Source organism: Rana temporaria, chromosome 4 (genome assembly GCF_905171775.1).
Source record: "Rana temporaria chromosome 4, aRanTem1.1, whole genome shotgun sequence".
Lineage (NCBI taxonomy): Eukaryota > Metazoa > Chordata > Amphibia > Anura > Ranidae > Rana > Rana temporaria.
The window spans coordinates 204,327,307-204,351,282 of record NC_053492.1 but is presented as its reverse complement, the minus strand read 5'-3'; the positions used below and the strand labels follow the sequence as shown (position 1 = coordinate 204,351,282).

At 42.4% G+C, this 23,976-nt stretch overlaps 1 protein-coding gene across 10 annotated transcripts in view; it reads left to right on the top strand.

Moving 5' to 3' along the window:
- Positions 1-23,976, top strand: part of LRCH3 (leucine rich repeats and calponin homology domain containing 3) — a 123,314-nt gene that overhangs the window by 6,634 nt on the left and 92,704 nt on the right. The window lies entirely within an intron of this gene.

The window sequence follows — 23,976 nt, the reverse complement described above, 5'->3', positions numbered from 1 at the left end:
GCGTTAAACGCGATATTAACGGCGTTAACGCAAACCCATGTTAACGCCGTCAATATTTTTATCGCGCGATTAACGCAGGAGCCCTCGGGGTGGACGTGCAGAGTGTGCAGCGGCGCGGCTTACCTTTTTGCTGGATTCACAGGCAAGTTACTCACCTTGTCCCTGGATCCAGCGATGCCACCCCGCTGTGTGATCGAGCGGGTCCTCCTTGCTTGGCGGGTCCTCCTTGCTTGGCGGGTCCTCCTCGCTCGATTCACAGTGCCTGTGTGCCGCCGAGCTCCGTTCCCTGCGACGTTACGACGCACGGGAGCGGAGAACGGCGCCAAATTTAAAAAAGTAAACAAACACAATACACACAGTATACTGTAATCTTATAGATTACAGTACTGTATGTAAAAAATACACACCCCCCTTGTCCCTAGTGGTCTGCCCAGTGTCCTACATGTTCTTTTATAAAATAAAAACTGTTCTTTCTGCCTGAAACTGTAGATTGTCCAAAAGTGTCCCTTTATGTCAAAAATGGTTTTAGATCAGCGAGAAAACAGCGATAATAAATTATAATCACTTGCAGAATTGTGCGATATTTGTGGGGAAATTCGTCATAAATTAGAGCGATTAATCGTGAGTTAACTATGACATTAATGCGATTAATCGCGATTAAAAATTTTAATCGTTTGACAGCACTAATATATATATATATATATATATATATATATATATATATATATATATATATATATATATATATATATATATATATATATATATATATATATATATATATATATATATATATATATATATATATATATATATATATATATATAATAATATTTTTGTGAGAATCGTGTTGAATAAAACCAGCGATGTGTAAGCAGTTCCATAGTATATCAAACGGCTAATACAACAAATGCAGAATTAAAAATACACATCTTTTTCCTTTCCAAAATAGTTTGGCGCGTTTGCTAATCCTTGCGATTCAGCTCAGTCAGCTCCAGATGTGCAGCTGTTGTCCGATATCCGGTTAGTATGCCAGCTTCTCACTGAAACTATAAGCTGGCAGAGCTCCATTGTTGATTGCACTTTGTTTTGGCAAACGAATGTGTGAGGGGAAAGAAGAAATGGTGGTGAGCACAATTACATCCTTCCACCTGCCCGCCTAGCAGTGTGTAATTCACTAAGACGTGATGAAATGTAGAATATTCCATGTCATTGCTTCCTCGTTGAAGTAAGCTTTGTGTGGTTTTGTTATGCTGTAGGATACGTATACCAAACCATAAAACTGTTGTAGTTTATCTGGTGTGAGAATGATATTAAAGTAGAACTGCGGCCAAAACTACTAGACTGACCAGAACAATTAGGGAAAATCTTCCCAAATATTTCATAGTTCCACGGGCGGTACGCAATTTTTCATGACATGAAACATGTTTGGTATCAATCTACTCAGCATAACATCATTTTATATTTTACTAAACAATTGAGTTTTGTGCATTAAAATTCATGATTTTTTTTTTTTCCCCCCAAAAATTGAAAAACCATTGCGCAGATACCGTGTGACATAAATTGCAACACCCACAATTTTATTCTCTAGTGCTTCTGTTTAAAAAAACACTGTTTGGATTGAAATCAAAGCCATCCTGCTTTGAATTCCCAGTCGATTTAAATTGCAATTTAAATTACTAGTAATAAGGCTTGATTTTAATCAACTCGATTTAAATCATCATTTTTAAAGAGCATGAAGAAGCACTAAGGCATAGTGCGAAACGTCAGCTTTTCTTTTGTTGTGCTGTTTTTTGCTGTGGCATGTATTTTGTGATTTTTAATTAAAGGAGGAGTTTTTTTGGAGTGCGGCTGTCCCAGCTTTTTTCCTTCATCCTAACCTGCATTTTGATTGCACTGCCTGCACCCTTGGCTCGGACCACAGGAATCCGATTACCTGGTTCTCTTTGAGCGGTTACCCACTCTCTCATTTATAAAGAGCAACTGTCATCTCTGTCCCGCAGTGGCTCCTCCTCTGAACCGCTGTTAACTCACTGACAGTCACATTCACTCTAATGGGATGGCTGGTGATGCGGCAGTGATACAACAAGGTGAGGGATGTGGCGGCAGCAGGTGAGTGGATGCTCGCTAACAGGTACTGCCATTATGGTTCTGAAATGACAGGTGCTCTTTAAATGTAAGGAGTTATTCTTACTGGTAGTTGGAATCTTTACAAACAAAATGAAGGTTTCCCATTTTAATAAGCTGTCAGGTTAGTAAAGCAGCGATATCAGAACCGATTCAATCATACAGTTTGCAATGTACATAGATTTGCATAACCAATGTGATAAAGGAATATTCCTGAACTTTGTTTTATCTCGTGGTTACTGTGAAATTGTGTGAATACATAAATGCAGTGCATGTTTTCTCAGCTTGCAGAGCTTGGGTTCATTGAATGAGTTTACCAAAAATGTAAATATTGCAGAATATAAAGCCTCATGCTACTGTATATAACCAAGCTCCATTTCATGCTGAATAAACAAAATTATTAATGTTTCTTAAATAGAAAAATATCAGATATATTTTTACTCCAAAAGCATTTTATTAAAATAAATCTGATTTAAATCTTCCTCCTTTTTTTTTTTTTTCTTTTTTTCTTTTCATTGATTTTTATCCACCCTTATTCAAAGTAATTTTCTAGCAGGTTTTTTATATATATATATATATATATATATATATATATATATATATATATATATATAATATATATTAGGGGTGTAACGGATCGTCACCGATCCGTGATCCGAACGGGCCACCCCGTTCGGATCGGCACACCCCGCGATCCGTGGAGCGCTCCGGAGCCTAGGCCTAGGAAAGTCCCCGGCTTCGGCCTAGCTCCGGAGCGGCGGCCAGTCTGCTTGCCAGAGCCCAGCGTGACACGCCTCCCCGGGGAGGCGTGTCACGCTGTGCACTGGGCTCTAGCAAGCTGAATGGGAATGTTAGCAGTGAAGCACTGGTGTGAGAGGAGGGGGGGGGAAAGGGGGAAAAAAGAGCACAATAGCAATTCACAGGGGTGGATTAAAGAGGAAGCAGGTGAGGCTGTTTGGGACTTAAAGTACAATCTTGATGTTTTTACAGCAAAAAAAAAAAAAAATATATATATATATATATATATTTTTTTTTTTGCTGTAAAAACATCAAGATTGTACTTTAAAGCGGTAGTTCACCCTCCTTCACCCCATTATTCCATTACTTTCGGCATCGTAGCGCGAGCTACGGTATGCCGGTCTTAAATTTTTAAACCCCGTACTCACTGTGCTATTGTTGATTGAAGAATCCGACTCCCGCGGGGAATGGGCGTGCCTATGGAGAGGGAGGATGATTGACGGCCGGCTCTGGCACGTCACGCTCCCCGAAGACAGCCGGAGTAGGTCTCGGCTATTCACAGCGCCTGCGCACAGGCTATGCGCAGGCGCCGTGAATAGCCAAGCCTATTTCGGCTATTTCCGGAGAAGCGTGACGTGCCAGGGCCGGCCGTCAATCACCTTCTCTCACCAGAGGAACGCCCATTCCCCGGATTCTTCAATCAACGATACCGCAGTGAGTACGGGCATAAAAAATGTAAGACCGGCATACCGTAGCTCGCGCTACGATGCCGAATTTAATTGTCTAATAAAAAAAAACTTTTTTTTTTTTTTTTACAGGGCGAACCCCCGCTTTAAGTCCCAAACAGCCTCACCTGCTTCCTCTTTAATCCACCCCTGTGAATTGCTATTGTGCTCTTTTTTCGGATCAGCAAAAAAAAAAAAAGGTTCCGTTTTTTTCATTGGTCCAAAAAAAAAATATATATATATATTTTTTTTTTTTTTTTTTTTTGCTGATCCGAAAATGATCCGATCCGTGACTCCTGATCCGAGGATCGATCCGATCCGTGAGTTTTTTGATCCGTTGCACCCCTAATATATATATATATAATATATATATTCTCAAATGTCTTCATAAGTTTTGCCCAAAATGTATACTGCTGCATGTTTAAAAAAACAATAGGTGTCTATTGAATGGTGTGCGTGAAAGTTATAGCTCCTACAAACTAGAGCTGCACGTTTCTGGCTAAAATGAGAATCATGATTTGTTTTTGCTTGGAAGATGGATCACATCATCTTCACATTAAAACAACAAAAAAAAATTGGGCTAACTTTACTGTTACGTATTTTTATTTATTTTTTATTCATTGAAGTGCACCGCGGGCCTTGTGTTTTGACACCTGTGCTCTAAAAAGTTTCAGAAACTGTCCCCTTGGGTAATATAGGTACAGCCTATATTGCACATTAAATGTTTTACAGATACATTATTATAACTTGCTGTACAAAATGCACAGCTATACCATTATCCTATTGCATTACTGCCCGTTCAATGACATTTATCATAACTTAAATACCTGATTGTATGTGTAATGACTGAACAGATGAAATGAGCAGAGCTCGAGTATAGCTCAGCTTTTACCCTGGTTAATACCTTCACGTAGTTGCAAGCTTTGAATGGAATAATTTGTTTACTCCTTTATATTACAGAAAAAAAACTTTACAATTAATATTTAATTTACTCTGTTTTGTAGTTCTAACAGCTAGAATATTGATATGAACTGCCATAGCGAGGAGTGTGCTTTTTTAAAAAAAAAAAAAAAACTTTATAGCCTTTTATATGGTGTACATGAGCCCTCATATGGTACTGGTAGAAGTAATCGAATTCAGTTATTTTTATTAAAATATTCTGTGCAAAAACAGAATTGAGGGTGAAGGGCCCATATGTTTGTCCATAACAAAGATGTAGTGTTGATGTAGAGATTTTCATTGACCTTAACGCTAAACAAGATATTCCGGAAAACTGTAGTTTCAGCAAGCCTTGCAAGTATCTTGAAAAGTGCACTAGTGTTTACAAGAGCAACGAAACCCTAGACTACAGTTACACATGCTACACATTTCTGTGGACTTTAAAAATAACTTGTTGTGTAACTCTGTCTTAAAGAGTCACTAAAGGAATTTTTTTTTTTTTAGCTAAATAAAATTCCTTTACCTTACTGTAGTACTGGTTTCATGTCCTTATTGTTCGTTTTTGCTTTGAAGTTGCTGTAATTCTGCTGTGATCTCCACACTTCCTGGTTGCCTGTTTCCTTATAACCATGGTACTGGGAGCTTTCTCACGGTGGTCTAAGCTGTCATTACTGTGTGTCTAAAACTCCTCAGAACCAATCAGATTCATTTTAAAAACAAAACACTGCCCTGGATTTGTTTGTTTTTGTTCTGTGAGTCTTCCCGACTCACCTCTCACCCGGAACTTCATGTATGTACCTTTAAAACCGAAAGTGAAACTAGAGGCACATTATATGATAGATTAAATTCAATTTTTAATCATTTTTAAAAGGAATCAGTTAACTTTTATGTCTCTATACCCAATAAACAGTCATTTCAGCAAAAAAAATGTTTTCCTTTTAGTGACCCTTTAAGCTTTCATTCATTTCAGTTGGAAATATTACGGTACTTAATTTCAATACATTAAGGGCCTGTTCACACCATGTGGTTTGAAGCCCTCGTGTGAGCAGTAGATTGTCTGTCTGTCTGTCTGTCCTGTCTGTCTCTGTCTGTCTGTCTCTGTCTGTCTGTCTCTGTCTGTCTGTGTCTGTCTGTCTGTCTGTCTGTCTCTGTCTGTCTGTCTCTGTCTGTCTGTCTCTGTCTGTCTGTGTCTGTCTGTCTGTCTCTGTCTGTCTGTCTACTTTCTGGGCATCCAATGAAGTATATACAGGTGATACCTGAAAATTAGAATATTGTGCAAAAGTTCATTTATTTCACTAATGCAACTTAAAAGGTGAAACTAATATGAGATGGACTCATTACATGCAAAGCAATATAGTTCAAGCCGTGATTTGTCATAATTGTGATGATTATGGCTTGCAGCTCATGAAAACCCCAAATCAACAATCTCTGAAAATTAGAATATTACATGCAATCAATAAAACAAGGAATGTACATAGAACAATATCGGACCTCTGTAAAGTATAAGCATGCATATGTACGCAGTACTTGGTTTGTGCCCCTTTTGCAGCAATTAATGCCTCAATGCGGCGTGGCATGGAAGCTATCAGCCTTTGGCACTGCTGAGGTGTTATGGAAGACCAGGATGCTTCAATAAGTGCCTTCAGCTCTTCTGCATTGTTCGGTCTCATGTCTCTCATCTTTCTCTTGGCAATGCCCCATAGATTCTCTATGGGGTTCAGGTCAGGCGAGTTTGCTGGCTAATCAAGCACAGTAATCCCACGGTCATTGAACCAGGTTTTGGTGCTTTTTGCAGTGTGGGCAGGTGCCAAGTCCTGCTTGAAAATGAAGTCAGAATCCCCATAGAGCTCGTCTGCAGAAGGAAGAATGAGGTGCTCCAAAATCTCCTGGTTAGACGGCTGCGGCTGCGTTGACCCCGGACATAATGAAGCACAGTGGACCAACACCAGCAGTTGACATGGCTCCCCAAATCAACACGGACTGTGGAAACTTTACACGGGACTTCAAGCATCTTGCAGTGTGTGCCTCTCCATTCTTCCTCCATACTCTGGGTCCTTGGCTTCCAAATGAGATGCAACATTTGCTCTTATCAGAAAAGAGGATTTTAGGACGACTGAGCAACAGACCAGGTCTGTTGTTTCTTTAGCCCAGGTAAGACGCTTCTGACTTTGTTTGTTGTTCAGGATGGCTTGACAAGAGGAATACGACATTTTGTCCAGGATCCGTCTGTGTGTGGTAGATCTTGATGCACTGACTCCAGCCTCAGTCCACTCCTTGTGAATGTCCCCAACACTTTTGAATGGTCTTTTCCTGATGATCCTCTCCAGGCTGTGGTCATCCCCGCTGCTTGTGCACCTTTTTCTTCCACAATTTTCCCTTCCACATAACTTTCTATCAAGCACTTTGGGAACATCCAACTTCTTTTGCAATTACCTTTTTGAGGCTTTCCATCCTTATGGAGGGTGTCAATGGTTTTCTACACAACTGTCAGGTCAGCAGTCTTTCCCATGATGGTGATTCCTACTGAATCAGACTGAGAGACCAGAACCCTTTGCAGGTGTATGGCTTAATTAGCCGATTAGAGTGGGACACTTTGAGCCTAGAATATTGCACCTTTTCACTATTACTCTAATTTTCTGAGATTGTGGATTTGGGGTTTTCATGAGCTGTAAGCCATAATCATCACAATAATGACAAATCACGGCTTGAACTATCTTGCTTTGCGTGTAATGAGTCCATCTCATATATTAGTTTCACCTTTTAAGTTGCATTTGTGAAATAAATGAAATTTTGCACGATATTCTAAATTTTCTGAGTATCACCTGTAGGTCCTGAATTTTGAAAGTATGTATACCCAAACTTTTGTTTTTTTTGTTTTTTATGTAAAGTGGGGAGGGATTAGAACTGGTCAGGTTTTATTGCTCTTGGAGCTCTGGGGAGATTCCTTCACTTCCTTTCTGGTGAAAAGGTTGTCCCCAGGACAGAAAGGGAGTGGAAATCTCTCTCAGCAACACAGACACATGTGTATACATCTATTTTGTTTAAGGCAGGTAGTGGAATGCTAAAACTCCTGTCTTTTTTTTTTTTGGGCAGGTTTTCCTCATGACCTGTCTTATAAAAGGTTGTCCCAGGGCAAGAAGCAAAGGGAAATCTCTATATTAGAGTCCCAGATAGAAGTAACACCTGATGGGCTTCCACCCCCCCCTCCCCCATTCTATCCAAAAATTGAAATGATATGACAGCATGTAGAACCAGATAGACTACCTGCAGTTAATGCCTAGCTTGTTTTCTGTTTGTCATGTTTCCTGTCAGTCATGCATTTTTTAGTCTAGATGTTGGTTGTTCCGAACTGTTTTAAAATCTATTTCTCATTCTTGGGTGAAGTGTGATCTGTGGCGTAAATAAGGGAAATGCAATGTCTATAGTTACATGGTTTGACACCTTTCTGTAGCCAAATGATATGGCACTTGTTTACATGCTTGTACATGTTCAAAAATAAATATATTATGTTAACCACTTGACCACTGGGCACGAAAACCCCCTTAATCACCAGACCAATTTTCAGCTTTCGGTGCTCTCACAATTTGAATGACAATTACTCAGTCATACAACATTGTACCCATCTGAAATTTTTGTCCTTTTTTTCCCACAAATAGAGCTTTCTTTTGGTGGTATTTGATCACCTCTGCGGTTTTTATTTTTTGCGCTATAAAAGAAAAAAGACTGAAAATTCTGTAAAAAAAAAAAAAAAAATCTAGTTTCTGTCATATTAGCAGGTTATTTCTCACACACAGCATATGCATACTACAAATTACACCCCAAATTACATTCTGCTATTCCTCCCGAGTATAGCGATACCACATGTGTGCGACTTTTACACAGCGTGGCCACATAGAGAGGCCCAACATGCAGGGAGCACCATCAGGCGTTCTGGAGCACCCAGGCCAATTCTGACATTTCTCTCCTACATGTAAAAATCATCATTTATTTGCTAAAAAAATTACATAGAAACCCAAAACATTATATATGCTTTTTTTTCAAAGACCCTAGAGAATACAATGGCGGTTGTTGCAACTTTTTATCTTGCACGGTATTTTCGCAGCAATTTTTTGAACGCGTGTTTTTAAAAAAAAAACAGTTTTGTGCTTAAAAAAAAAAAAAAAACAGTAAAGTTAGCCCAATGTTTTTGCATAATATGAAAGATGAAGTTACGCCGAGTAAATAGATACCCAACATGTCACCCTTCAAAATTGCACACGCTCGTGAAATTGCGCCAAACGTTGCTACTTAAAAATCCCCATAGGCGACGTATTGCAAGGTATTGGAGTATTGAGGGTATTGCGGAGTATGGGGGGGGGTATTGCAGAGTATGGGGGGGGGTATTGCAGAGTATGGGGGGGGGGTATTGCAGAGTATGGGGGGGGGGTATTGCAGAGTATGGGGGGGGGGGTATTGCAGAGTATGGGGGGGGGGTATTGCAGAGTATGGGGGGGGGGTATTGCAGAGTATGGGGGGGGGGTATTGCAGAGTATGGGGGGGGGGTATTGCAGAGTATGGGGGGGGGGGTATTGCAGAGTATGGGGGGGGGGGGTATTGCAGAGTATGGGGGGGGGGGTATTGCAGAGTATGGGGGGGGGGTATTGCAGAGTATGGGTGGGTGGGTATTGCAGAGTATGGGTGGGTGGGTATTGCAGAGTATGGGTGGGTGGGTATTGCAGAGTATGGGTGGGTGGGTATTGCAGAGTATGGGGGGGTGGGTATTGCAGAGTAAAATAAAAAAAATGATGAGTGCAATACTCTGCAATACCCCACCCCATACTCTGCAATACCCCACCCCATACTCTGCAATACCCCACCCCATACTCTGCAATACCCACCCCCCCCCAGGGTGGGGTATTGCAGAGTATGGGGTGGGGTATTGCAGAGTATGGGGTGGGGTATTGCAGAGTATGGGGTGGGGTATTGCAGAGTATGGGGTGGGGTATTGCAGAGTATTGCACTCATCATTATTTTTATTTTGCAGAGTATTGCGCAGGGATGGCTGGATCTGTGACTGCAATTGTCACAGATCCAGCCCACAGTGCGGCGGCTGCTGCTGCCGCCCGATCCCCCCCCCCCTCCCTCTCCTCTCACACTGTACCGAACGGTACAGAGAGGAGAGGGAGGAACCGGCGTCATTACATGACGCCGGTTTGTTTACAAGTGATCGCGCCGTCATTGGACGGCGCGATCACGTGGTAAGGAGCCGCTTCCATTGGCTCCTTACCGCGAGTGCTGTTGCTGCGGGTCCCGTAGACCCGGCGAGCACCGGCGATCGCGTGTGCGCGCCCGCTCGGGCGCGCACAACGCAGTCTCTGGGAGGACGTACATTGACGCCCTCCTAGAGTACAGGAACCGCTCTGTAGCCGTATTTTGGCTATAGGGCGGTTACCAACTGGTTAAATATTTCATATCAAGTCTGATTTGAATTCAAGGAAAACCCATACCCACATTCACAATTCTTTTGAAAAAAAAAAAAAAAATTGAACACAAGAAAACTTAAATGTGTTCAACTTGCCTATTGCTTTGGTGATAATACTATATAAATATATATTTATTATATAATGATGGCAATTTTTTATTTATTTTTTGACAGGAAGTCAGCTGTGTTTGTGTTAAACATTGCTGTCTTGCCACATTTCTTTAAGTAAGTAGTTTTTCTTGTGTTAGGAGTTGGAGGCTTGGGGACTGGCTGTCAGAGAATAAAACAGACAGTTTTAGGCCCCTTTCACACTGGGGCGTTTTTTTGGGCGTTATTCAGGCACTTTGGCATAAAAAAAAGCCTGTAAAGCGCCTGAAAGAAGCCTCATCTGCAATCCCAATGTGAAAGCCTGAGTTCTTTTAAGAGCCCTTTCACACTGGCAGCGCCCGAAAAACGCTGGTAAAGCACTGCGAAGACCCTAACATTTTAGGGCTTTTTTTGCAGTGCCTCATTGTGAAAGGGCAAGGTGTTTTTACAGCGCTTTCAATTCATTTCAATGGAGAGGGGTGTTTTTGGAGCGTTTATTTTTTTTTCAGTGCCCAAAAGCTCCTCCAAAGATGCTGCTTGCAGGACTCGGTGTGAAAGGGTCCATTGAGATGCATGGAGAGCGTTTTAATAGCGAAATTTTTAACGCTAAAATGCTGTAAAAACGCTTCAGTGTGAAAGGGGTCTAAATGAAGAAGATGCATCTGATGTGAGTGGTACCTATAACTTCAGAGTTGTTTATACATCTTATGATGTCTCTCACTGGCCTAGTAATTGGAGGGGTCACTCACTTTTGGTGGATTTGTTTTTGTCAGATTAACGACTTAGCCCCCGGACCATATTGCTGGTCAAAGACCAGAGCACTTTTTGCGATTCAGCACTGCGTCGCTTTAACTGACAATTGCGCGGTCGTGCGACGTGGCTCCCAAACAAAATTGGCGTCCTTCCCCCCCCCCCCCCCCCCCCCACAAATAGAGCTTTATTTTGGTGGTATTTGATCACCTCTGCGGTTTTCAGTTTTTGCGCTATAAACAAAAATAAAGCGACAATTTTGAAAAAAAATTATATTTTTTTGCTATAATAAATATCCCCCCAAAAAAAAAATATATATATATATATATATATATATATATATATATATATATATATATATACATATATATATACATACATACATACATACATACATACATACATACATACATACATACATACATACACTCAGTTTAGGCCGATACGTATTCTTCTACATATTTTTCGTAAAAAAAAAAAAAAAAACGCAATAAGCGTTTGATTGGTTTGCGCTAGGGTTGTCCCGATACCACTTTTTTAGGACCGAGTACAAGTACCGATACTTTTTTCATGTACTTGCCGATACCGATTACCGATATTTTTTTTAGATGCAGCCTTGTTTCCCCAAAGAGAAAGCCAAGTCCGTCCGTCCCCCCCGCCGCTATCTAGTTGATTTGCGCTGGGGGAACATAACCGCTTTCATTTGAATAGCTGTGTGTTCCCCGCCGCGCCTCGTCATGTATAGACTCTCCCCCCTTGCCCGGGCACTTTGATAGACAGATCACCTGTCCAATTCTGGGATTGGACGGGTGCATCCTGTGCTTTATAAAACAAAATTTCCCAGCGATAAGATGACTCCAGGCTTCCTGAGCAGAGAGCTGGTGACTCTGGTGCTCCACTCCAGTGCTCACTGGAGTGGAGGGAGTGGCCAGCTCAGGCTCTCAGCGGCTTGCTGAGCCAGGTGCCAGCCCTGGCTTGTGGACGGATCCCTACCATATGCTCATGATCTTTTCTGAGCCTGGATGTGCTCTGTGACATCAGCTGACAGCGGGCGTCAGCGCACTGTCTGCTAAAAATGGGTCAAAGGAGTGTAGAATGGACTGCAGTCCTGTGATCCACAGGAGAAGTACAGACAAAAAAGCTTTGGCTGTACTTGTCCTTTTTTAAATTCGAGTTTACTCAAAGGGATATTTAGTGATTTGAAAATATTCTGACTGCTTTGAAGTCAGTTTCATGTGCTTGTAGCATCACTTGTCTTCATGGTGTAGGTTGTATCACAACACTGACTCATCAAACTGGACCTTCCAGATACATGTGTATTTATAGTACAATCACTTGGATCTCCTTTGTTACACGCAGGTAATCTCCATTGAACTCTGACTATGGGAAGAATTTACTTCACCACTGTTCTATGTGTCCCATATCTAAGAGGTTTCTACGTGTGTGTGTGTTTTTTTTTTTTTTTTATATATATATATATATATATATATAATGTAAAATGCTTTTGGAGTAAAAATCTATCTAAAGATAGTTTTCTATTTTAAGCTACATTAATAATTTAGTTCAGCATGAAATGGAGCTTATTTATGTATATTCTGCAATATTTACATTTTTGGTTAACTCATTCAATAAATCCAAGCTGAAATAACATGCACTGCGCTGATGCACACAATTTCACAGTAATTATAAGATAAAACAAAGTTCAGTAGTGTAGTGTGTGTGTGTGTGTGTCCGGCTTTAGTAAATTTCCTCCTTCACTGTGTTTTAGGCTGCTTTCACATTGCAGCGTGGAGCCACGGTGACGGTATAGCCGCGCTATTTGTAGCGCGGCTATACCGTCGTATTTACCGCGATATTCGGGCACTAGCGGTGAGGTTTTAACCCCCGCTAGCGGCCGAAAAAGGGTCAATACTGCCCCGCGGTATTACCACGCTTTCCCATTGATTTCAATGGGAAGGCGCGGTATAGGAGCGGTGACCACACCGCTCCTATACCGCGGTAAAGATGCGTCTAGCAGGACTTTTGGTGCGCTCCTGCTAGCGCACCGCTTCAATGTGAAAGCCTTCAGGCTTTCACATTGAACACTGCAGGGCATGATTTTTCATGCGGTATAGCAGCGCTATTTTTAGCGCTGTACCGCATGAAAAACGTCCCAGTGTGCAAGGGGCCTTCGGCTCAAGCAGGAAGTTAGGGGCACACTGGGTTTCTGACAAATAGAGTGCTTTCTTAATGTGTTTACAGCATATTTAAAGGGATAAAACCCTTTTTAATCTTTTCTGACTTGCGCCACCCTACTTTTTTATTTTAAATTAAAAAGTGTTTCAACATTCCAGTAAACCATGTACTGAAATTAGATTGGGTGGAAAAATCACAAACCAGGCGCCCCTCTCAGTCAAAACTTAAATCACCTGGTAGATTTCCTATTTGGAGAAAACAGAAAAACTGCATCAGAAACTTTATTGTAGAAACTCTGTATATTTTGAAAGTAATACATTCTAGGAAGCTTGTTTAAGTCTCATACGTATTTAAAGTGTCTTCAGGTGTCGTCTGCCTTAGTGACCAGTATTTTCAGTTTTTAAAAAAAAGTGTGCATTTTCCATCCACACCATTCCCGGACATTTTTGTACTGGTTTTAACATGTATTGGGTAATAAAAATGTTAGGCCCTTTAGGCATTTTAGACTATTGAGCGTTTTCTCAATAAACTGCATAGGCTTTAGCATGTTATGTTTCAATTGATCATTTTTATAAAATCACCACAGGCATTTTGAAACCTTCAGTAAGGTTAACCTCAATGTGGGATGGACTTGTTTTTATTGTGCAAACAGAGTATCCTGTATATTTTTCAGTAATGTTTAGAGATGCATTTAAAGCAGAGCGCCACTCAAACGGGAAGTTCTGCTTTAAGTACTGCCCCCCCCCCCCCCCCCTTTGCCACATTTGACATGTAATTTTTTTTGGGGGGGGGGGGTAGGTACCTACTTTTGACAGGTACCCGCTCCCTCTTCTAGGTGATTCAAGCAGCATTTCTCCTCTCCCCTTCTTCCTTTCAGTCACATTTCCCAGAAGACTACCAGACAATTCAGGAGGCGCAGTGCGCACCTGGTTTTGAAGTCGCAAGCTGTCACAGCCGGGTGCTCACAGTTGAAATGCCAGTGCTGGGGAGAGAAGTGATGGTTCAGGTGAATGTGTGTTTAAAAGTCGTCGGCCACACTTTTTGTAGCTTCTGACTTTTAATAAACGCAAACAACTGGAGGCCTTCTTTTTAATGGACCTGGACACTGCACTTACATTTATTTTATTAAATAATTGTTGAGAATATTTAGGCTTCATTCACACTTGGCATTTCTGGAACGCACGTGCCTACTTGTGGTGCATTGTTAATTTTACCCCAAGCACAATTGGTAGATGCGCGTTTTGCCGTGTGGCAAACGCGCCACGCTTAATGCCAGAAAAAGTTCTGGACCTTATTTGGTGTGTTTGTTGCACTTGGAGCAGCCCATTCACTTGAATAGGCTACACCATGTGCCAATGCACTGAAAAAAATCGGGAACGTGCATTCCCACTACATGAAGTGTGAGAGGCACCTTATAGATAAGCTTACCCTCAACTTTTGTTAATAAATTGTAGTCTTTCAGTTTGTGTGAAAAAAACAAACCGCTTTTCTAAGAAACTTTGATAGCTTACTTCCACCAGCTGAAGTGCCTTCCTTTTTTTTGACGTGCCATTTCATTAAAGCAGAACTAATAAACAATAACAAGCTGTAATAGGTTAAAATAAAAATCGGAGTAAAATGCTAGTGACACGATATTGCTGGAAAAAACAACATGCATAGAACAAATCCATTTAAATTGCAGCGCTAAAAACATAATCCGATTATAAAATCCAAGTTTTCCACATACAGAACCACAATAAAGACTCCTTTTTAAAAGATGCGGGTTGCATCAGAAGTAGAACCTTCAACACCCGTTCACACTGCCTCTTACTATCAAACATGGACAAGGGAAGGTCTGATACGCAGTCTGTAAAGCAATCCTGGACCGTTGTTAATGGAGATGTATCACCACACACCTGCTACTGGAAAACGCCATCTCTGCTGAAAAGCATCCTTAAAGGGGTGTTCCAGTCATTTTTTATGTTAAAAGTCAGCAGCTACAAAAAGTGTAGCTGCTGGCTTTTAATAAACATACTTGCCTGCTCCACGTTCCAGCGACGCGCCGGCCGGGGCTCCGCTCCTCTCCCCCCCTCTCCGTCTGGCGTCTTCATTCCAAGTGTGGGCACCCGGCCGTGACAGCTTTCGGCTTCACGGCCGGGCACCCACTGCGCGAGCGGCGCTGCGCCATCCAATTGGACAGGCGATCGCCTGGGACCTGTCACGTGTCCCAGGCGATCGCCTACAGGGAGGGGCTGCAGAAAGGCGATTAGACTATTCGCCTTAGCAGCCCCTCGGCGGAAGGAGGAAGTGGGACAGGAAGTCCCACTCCTCCTGAAGCCCCCACTCCCCCCCCCCCCCCCCAAAAATGACGTGGCATGTAAGGGGCGAGGAGTGGATTAAGCCTAAGTTCCACTTTTGGGTGGAACTCCGCTTTAACCACTTAAGCCCTGGACCATTTGGCTTGCCAAAGACCAGGCCACTTCTTGTGATTCGGCACTGCGTCGCTTTAACAATTGCGCAGTTGTGCAACGTGGCTACCAAACAAAATTTATGTCCTTTTCCCCCAACAAATGGCCTTCTTTTGGTGGTATTTGATCACCTTTTTTATTTTTTGCGCTATAAACAAAAATAGAGCTACAATTTTGAAAAAAATACAATCTTTTTTTTAGTTTTTGCTATGATAAATATGGCCAAAAATTTATATAAACATTTTTTTCTACATATTTTTGGTAAAAATTGCAATAAGCGTTTGGTTTGCACAAAAGTTATATCGTCTACAAAATAAGGGATAGTTTTATGCCATTTTTATATATTTTTTACTAGTAATGGCGGCGATCAGCGATTTTTATCGTAAACTGCAACATTATGGAGGACACTTTTGACACCATTTTGGGACCGTTGTAAATTTTACAGCGATTGGTGCTATAAAAATGCACTGATTACTGTAAAAATGACACTGGCAGTGAAGGAGTTAACCTGTAGGGGGCGCTGAAGGGGTTAAGTGTGTCCTAGGGAGTGATTCTGTTAGGGGGTGTGGCTACGAGTGACACTTATCGTCTGTTCCCGATGAAAGGGAACAGACCATCCGTGACATGTCCCTAAGAACGGGAAGATGTTGTGTTTACACTGTGACCTGATCGCAGAACACTGGCAGACATCGATTCCGCGGGTCCTGCAGGACCGGTATTTGCTCCTTTGTGCAAGGAGGAACAGGATGAGCACTGCCGGAGCCCTACAAAATGACCTCCAGCAGGCCACTGGTGTGAATGACTCTGATCAAACAATCAGAAACAGACTGCATGTGGGTGGCCTGAGGGCCCGACGTCCTCTTGTGTGCTCTGTGCTCACTGCCATTGTGGAGCTTGACTGGCATTTTCCATTGAACACCAGAATTGGCAGGTCTGCCACTCGTGCCCCATGCTTTTCACAGATGAGAGCAGGTTCACCCTGAGCATATGTGACAGTCATGAAAGGGTCTGGAATCAGCCCTCTGTAGGTGGATAATTTTCATTTCCAGACACTTTCACGACTGCCTGGTTCCCTTACTAGGAATTACTGTGTCGGCAGCACCCGTGAGTCGACCCGAAGATCGGCTTCAGGTGCCGACATTGTGGGCTCCCTGGACAGGTAAGTGTCCTTTATATTAAATGTCAGCAGCTGCAGTATATTTGTATTTTTCCACCGGTGGAACTCAGATTTAACCCCGGTACTTTCTTTTTTTTTTTCCTTTTGACCCCAGATGTCTTTATAAAGAGGACCTGTCATCCGTATTTATATAACAAGAGATCTTGCAGTCCACTCAAAGTATTCATAGCGCTTCACTTTTCCTACATTTTGTTATGTTATAGCCTTATTCCAAAATGGATTAAACTCATATATTTTTTTCAAAATTCTACAATCAATACCCCATAACGACAATGTGAAAGAAGTTTGTATGAGATCTTTGCAAGGAAAAAAAAATGGGGGTCATGCATTTATTTTGTGCTGCACTAACCATGACATGCCACACAACGCATGTGCGCCATCACACCTGCATAGGTGAATAGTGAATGTCCAGGAAATTCGTCAGGTAGATGGGTTACAATTGGCAATTTTCCACTAAAATAGATGTGTTTCTTGCCTTATGGCACATCAGTGATTGCATTTGACTGATCCCGCTATCTCTATGTCTAAGCACGGAAGCTACAGTGCGAAACGTTGGCTTTTGTTCCAATTTTTTTGCTGTGGCATGTTTATTTTGTGATCGGTTTTAATTAAAAGAACGTTTTTGGAGTGCGGCTGTCCAAGTTTCCTTCGTATTTTTGCATCCCGCTATCTCTGTGTTGCTTATTTTGTACTCTATTTTTATCACAGCAGTCATTCAGTAAGGGTTTGTTCACATCATCTTTGTCGACCTGCATATATCGGCACCCCACTGCACATGTGTGCCCTGAACGGAGCCCGTAGAAAATTCATGTTCATACTATGTTTGCTATGGGGTGCAGAAATACACAGGTTAATGGACATATTGTGAACTGTGCTGCTTCTGGATACCCATGGCAGGTAGCACTAATAAAGTTGTTTAATATATTGTCATCACTTAATATATTGTGCTGTAAGCTGTGTTTAAAAATCCTTTCAGTTAAACTTTACAATTTTGTAGGATAGTTAACATTTTCGAAAACTACAGTGCAATTCCCTTGAAGGGACTCATTTTCTATGTTGTCCTTCCTTGTCATCACTTCTTTGAGGTATGTCACATATGACAAGAATTTTTCTTTTTACCTCTTGCATTTGCCTCTTGCATAAACCTCCTTATCTACTTTTGAAATGAAACACAAGGCAATAGTCTTTCTCTCTGCTTCATTATGTCAGGTCAAGTATTGATGGTATCAACAAGTTTCCTTTGTGCCATAGTCAAGGCTAAGGGTGGGGATGGGGTGTGACTGGCATGTGTGTTTTTTTTTTTTGCCTCCATTCGCACTTGTATGCGCACTTTTGAGTGCACGTTTGGATGGGTGCGGCTTGGATGTGACTTTGGCTTTGACAAATGATAATTGAGAACTTTTGCACAAAGGTTGCGTGGATAACATTCAGGTGTGACTCTTATGCGTCTTTTGATGGTTTACATTGCAGCCTGTGCCACTCAAGTTGCATGAAAGTCATACCAAAGTAGTGCAGTAACCTTTTTATAGTCGCTGTGACTTTAAATCTGAACATATAACGGTTATCATTGAAAAACATGGGGTGCAACTTGTCATACGACTTTATTGTCCAAAGTAGCATGACAAGTCACAGAAGTGTGAATGGAGCCTTAAATAACTGATGCGGTTCTTTTACACTGGCGGTCTGCCACGGCTGTTCCGCGCTGAACAGGCGGATGCCGGGTCCATCTCCGCTCACTGTGGAGAGATGAACCTGTCAGTCCCTTTCTCCTCTATGTGAGATTGGGTGAAAACTGACAACCAGTCTGTTTTCATCCGATCTGCCAGACAGATGGAAAATAGGGTCACCATCCGTCTGAATTTCACAGACAGGTTCAGATGGCGGGCGTCAGCGGACATGTCACCACTGACATCTGCCGCTCCATAGAGGTGATTGGAGTGTCCGATCGGGTCCACCTGAAAAACTGACAGGCGGATCTGATCTGAAAGCCTGTGTGAAAGGGGCCTTAAAGGGTCACTAAAGGAAACATTTTTTTTTGCTGAAATTACTGTTTACAGGGTATAGAGACATAAAAGTTAACTGATTTCTTTTAAAAATGATTACAAATAGATAAAAATCAATCCTATAATGTGCCTGCAGGTTAGTTTCACTTTTAAACTGGTTTCATGTTCCTGAGACACACAGAACAAAAACAAACAAATCCAGGGCAGTGTTTTGTTTTTAAAATGAATCTGATTGGTTCTGTTAAGTTTTAGACACACAGTAATGACAGCTTAGACGTACAGTGAAAAGCTCCCAGTACGATGGTTATAAGGAAACCGGCAACCAGGAAGTGTGGAGATCACAGCAGAATTACAGCTACTTCAAAGCAAAAACGAACAATAAGGACATGAAACCAGTACTGCAGTAAGGTAAAGGAAGCTATTTAGCAAAAAAAAAAAAAAATTCCTTTAGTGATCCTTTAAGCGGCACAGTATATCTTGGAAGTGAAGGGTTGCATGTAAAATTGATGCATCATTTAAATGTTGGTGGGTAGAAAATTAAAACAAATATTTGCAAACACTTATGGTTGGGTTAGGCTTTTTTCTAGACCTGAAATGGTGGGCTCAAACATATCCTTAACCACTAGAGATCTGCGCTATAGCCAAATGATGGCTACAGCGTGGATCTGCCTCATCTGTGCCCACCTTACCGCCTGCCAGTGCCTCATCAGTGCTCCCTATCAGTGTAACCTATCAGTGCCCAACACTGCCACCCATGAGTGCCGCCTTATCGATGCCCATCAGTGTATGATTGCATGCACGTAAACATTGTTTAAATGTTGAAGTGGCTCTCCACCTAAAAGGGGAACGCCACTGGTTTTCACCCTTCACTGCCACATTTTGGCACTTTTTTTGGAGGGGAGGGGGGGGGGGGGGGGTGTTCTTTGGTTTTGACAGGTACCCGCTCCCACTTCAGAGTCAGATTGCCGTTCCAATCTACAAAGGGGTTCACCCCTCCTCCTTTTCCCTGCAGCCTTCAGGGACACGCACAGGGTCCCAGAAGGCTGCAGCGCCATTCACAAAGTACTGTGCTACTCACGCGAACACCCAGTAGGAAGTTGGTTGTGAAGCCAGTTGGTTTCCCCTTACATAAGATGCCCGGCGCCGGCACCTGAAGCCAATTGAATTATCTGCTTGGGTGCCAACGTCGCTGGATCTCTGGACAGGTAAGTGTCCTTATATTAAAAGTCAGCAGCTTCAGTATTTTTTTTATCTGCATTTTTATTTTCTATTATTTCCCATGAAAGTGGCGTTTTCTCTTTTAAAAGACAGCTTATTTAAATGTTGGTAGTTCTTTTAATTTTCTGAAACGGAGACGGGTTGGTCGTTTTTTTCTTATCGTTATGGATCTAAACAGTTTATCAATTAGAACTGTAGGCCAGAGTTCTTATTGCTTATTTACATTAGGAGTGTTTTTGTTTTGTTTTTTAGCATTCTGTAATTCAGGGGAAAAGTATGTATTCTTTAAAAAATATTTTGTTTGTGCCGGAATCGCACAGGAATGTGCTCTGCATTCTTGTGTGATTCAGTGTGTTGCGATCATCAGCCCATTCATTTTAATAGGCGGAAAATGCACTGGACTGGATCACATGGTACTGTAGCATCATGCGTTCGAGGGTTGTTAGGATTACATTGACATACACACCAGATTGCACTGTAGTGCGTTTTGAATGCATATGGCAACCTTGTGGCGATCTGTACACAGATGGTGTACAGGTTGCCCCAGAAATGTAATATTCTGCTTGTGTGATTGGCTCACTGATTTTACCAAGAAGTCTGTACCAAGATACAAATATTATTTTGGTGAGCAACTCCCAATAGGTAATCGCGTCTAAGGCTAGGTTCACACTAGGGTGGAATATGCATCCCACATTTGCTTGGGCAAGGCAGCCCACTCATGTGAATGGGATGCTGTGACGCGTGAAACACACCAAAAAGGTGCATACACCTTTTTAAAAGAGGCTGCAGTGAAACCGCATGGTCTTTTTGTCCATGTGATTCCCGTGATTGCGCTGCGAGCTGAGATCCGTGGGGGCCCCATTCAGAATGAAGAGCAATGGATTTGAATATGGGTGCTTGAATTGTTGCTTGCACTAGTTGCTTGTCTAAGGCTGGGTTCACACTAATGCAAAATTGGGTTTCCTTGCATCCAATTCTTATGTCAGGACATTTTGTCTCCATAGAGAGCCGGTTCACATATCTCAAGAATGGCTCCGGTCCAAATTGCACAGGAGTCCTGTTTATATTTTGGCCCGTTTCAGGTCCAAATTCAGCCAAAAAATGTGGCCTGAACCGGTGAATGGAGACGTACACACGTGTGTGTGTGTGTGTGTGTGTGTGTGTGTGTGTGTGTGAACCCAGCCTAAGAGGATGCAGACCTTTCAATTTTCCTCATTAAAGCCCTGCAGGTGCAGCAGCTGATAATTATGAAACCACTCCCTGAGGCCCCTTCCACACTGGGGCGGTGGGTGCGTTGGCGGTAAAGCAATGCTTTTTTTAGCGGTGCTTTACCGTCAATTTTGCGGCGCCATTTGGCTGCTAGTGGGGCGCTTTTACCCCGCTAGCGGCACAGAAAGGGTTAAAACCACCGCAAAGGGCCTCCGGTATAGCCGCAGTGCCCATTGATTTCAATGGACAGGAGCGGTATACACACTGCTCCAAAGATGCTGCTAGTAGAACTGCACGATTCTGGCTAAAATGAGAATCAAATTATTATTATTTTTGGTTAGAAGATGTATCACGATTCTCTCACGATTAGGAAAGAGCTCCAGCGTGTTTGCACAGTCCACGTGCAGAGCCCGCCAGGAAGTCGGCGCTGCACTAACCACAAGCAGGGAGACATTTCCCGATCTCTGCAGCCGAGCATCGGGACAATGTCTCCCTGCCTGTGATTAGCGTAGCGCGGTGCCAACTTCCTGGCGGGCTCTGCACGTGGACTGTGCGAACACGCCGGCGCTCATCCCTACTCACGATTTCACATTAAAACCGATTCACTGTGCACAGGGCTACCCATGGCAAGGGGCCAGTGTACCTGCAGGAAAAATTCACCAAGTATGTGCCTAACCGTACCTTAAGGTCGGCTAATTCGGAAACTTTGGTGATCCCTAAATTTCGAAAGAAAAAATGCGGAGGCAGGACTAGTGCGGTCCAGGGAGCACAGTTTTGGAACTCCCTGCCTCTAAAATTAAGGCTTGAGAATGATCTTTTTAATTTCAGGAAGCTTCTAAAAAACTGAGCTTTTCAGTCAAGCCTATGGAATTACATAGGTTTTTATAGTTCTTTTGATCTGCTAACCATTTTAAATTTTGATCTGTTCCGCTGCCTGTGTGTTTTTTTGGTTGTTGCTGTATTGTTGTTCTCGGCGCATCGAGGCCTACGGGTAACTGACTGCGTTTTGTACCATTTTGTACTTTTAAGAATTTTAATAAATAAACTGTGCACATGTAAAATCTGACTAACACTAATTGCCCTTCACACACATATCCGATGTGGGAACCAGCGCAATTCTAGTGCCAGTTCCATCATTGCATCTCCCTCACAGGCAGTTCACAATACCTTCTGCGAACAGCTGTGGGTGTCAATACAAAGTGAATGACCCCCCCAGACCGAATCACAGTTTCAATTCGGATAGGGTGTTATCCGATTCCAGTGCGGGGGGAAAAAAGGTTCCAATTGCTGAACTTGCGTTGCACAGACATGGAATGTGATCTGCACAGCTATGCGGTGCGAATCAAATGCGATGTCTGACATCACATATGTGTGAAACCAGCCTTATTCGGCTTATCTTGTACCACAGGCTTCCAGAAGCATTCTGTGTCAGTATGCTGGTGGTAAATCTTAATAATTTGACTAATTCCGGCAAGGAAAAACTATATATACACTTTAGAAAAGGAATGACAGCTTCCTGCAAGTCTACTAGTGTGTTTTGCTTTGCGAGTCTTTTAATGGGTACACTTTTATCCCTGGATATATAAATCTACACAGTGGGGCGTGTTTTTGTAACTTGGGCCGTCTGTGTGATATTCATGCATACTAGGGTTGTTAATTGTGTTTTGTACCCCTAGTGCTACAGTGCTACACCATATTGTAATACATTAAAGTTCAAACATTAGGATTTGGCCTTGATTTATAAATGTTTTGTACTTTTGCTGACTGCTTCATATTTCATATAACTGTTAACGTTTTTTAAGAAGAAGCTTTTCTTTGTCTGTCCACATAAAGATTGCCTTTACAATGTCCTAGGGACTGCTGTGCAGCAGGACAGCAGAATATGGTTTTGTGAGAAGGCGGAAGATGTCCATGAAAAGTTCAATGTTCTTCTAATCATTCCCCTAGGCTATCCTCCACACTATGACTTCATCTGAAACAGACCATTGTGCTGCTTCAAGGCCTGGACAACTAACTGCTTCTTGAGAAACGAATAAGACGCTTTTTACATAACTGCAGAATGGAGTTGGCTTTTTGCCAGGCAGTCTGTGTAACGTTACCAGAAAAACAACTGAGGATCACATCTTGTGCTGAATCCTATTGGTCTTTACTGTGTATCTACTGTATACTGGCCCTGATTTGTGTGCATTTACAGCATGGACATTATACTTTTTTCTTTTTCTTTTGATGTTTGTGTTATTGCAGGTGGAAACGGCTGCACTGTAATTTTACATATAAGAAAGGTTATGAACTGGTAGTTCATACAAGACTTCTCACACCTGCCAACAATAAGCTCCCTTTCCTGCTATCTCTGGTCGTATTCCAGTCCATGACGAACACGATCAGCTGCGGCTCCTTTCTGCCCTCTACCCCTCAGCATCACACATTTCTTGCTTTGCATCCCTCCCCCCACTATCCACTCCAATCCTTCCCCCACCATCCAGCCATAATTAACCACTTCCATACTGGGCCAACTCTGGCATTCCTCTCCTACGTGTAAAAAATATAGATAGATAGATAGAGAGAGCGAGATCCTAGAGAATAAAATGGTGATCCTTGTGGTTTATGTCGCATGGTATTTGCTACAGTGTTTGTTTTTGTTTTTTTAAATAACAAACGTATGCTTGCCTCCACTGTGCAGTTCGTTTTGCACAGAGTGGCTCCCGATCCTCGACTTCTGGGGTTCCTTGGCGGCTCATCCCCTGCATCGTATAACCCCCTAGGAGAAGCACTCTCCCGGGGGTCACCTAGCGGCCGCGCTCCCGTATCAAGTTTTCAGCGTCCATAGACGGGAGCCAATGGCTGCGCTGCTATCAATCTATCCAATCAAGAGCCAAGAACCCCGGGCAGAGGGAGTGCGTGTCTCCGCCGTAGGACATTT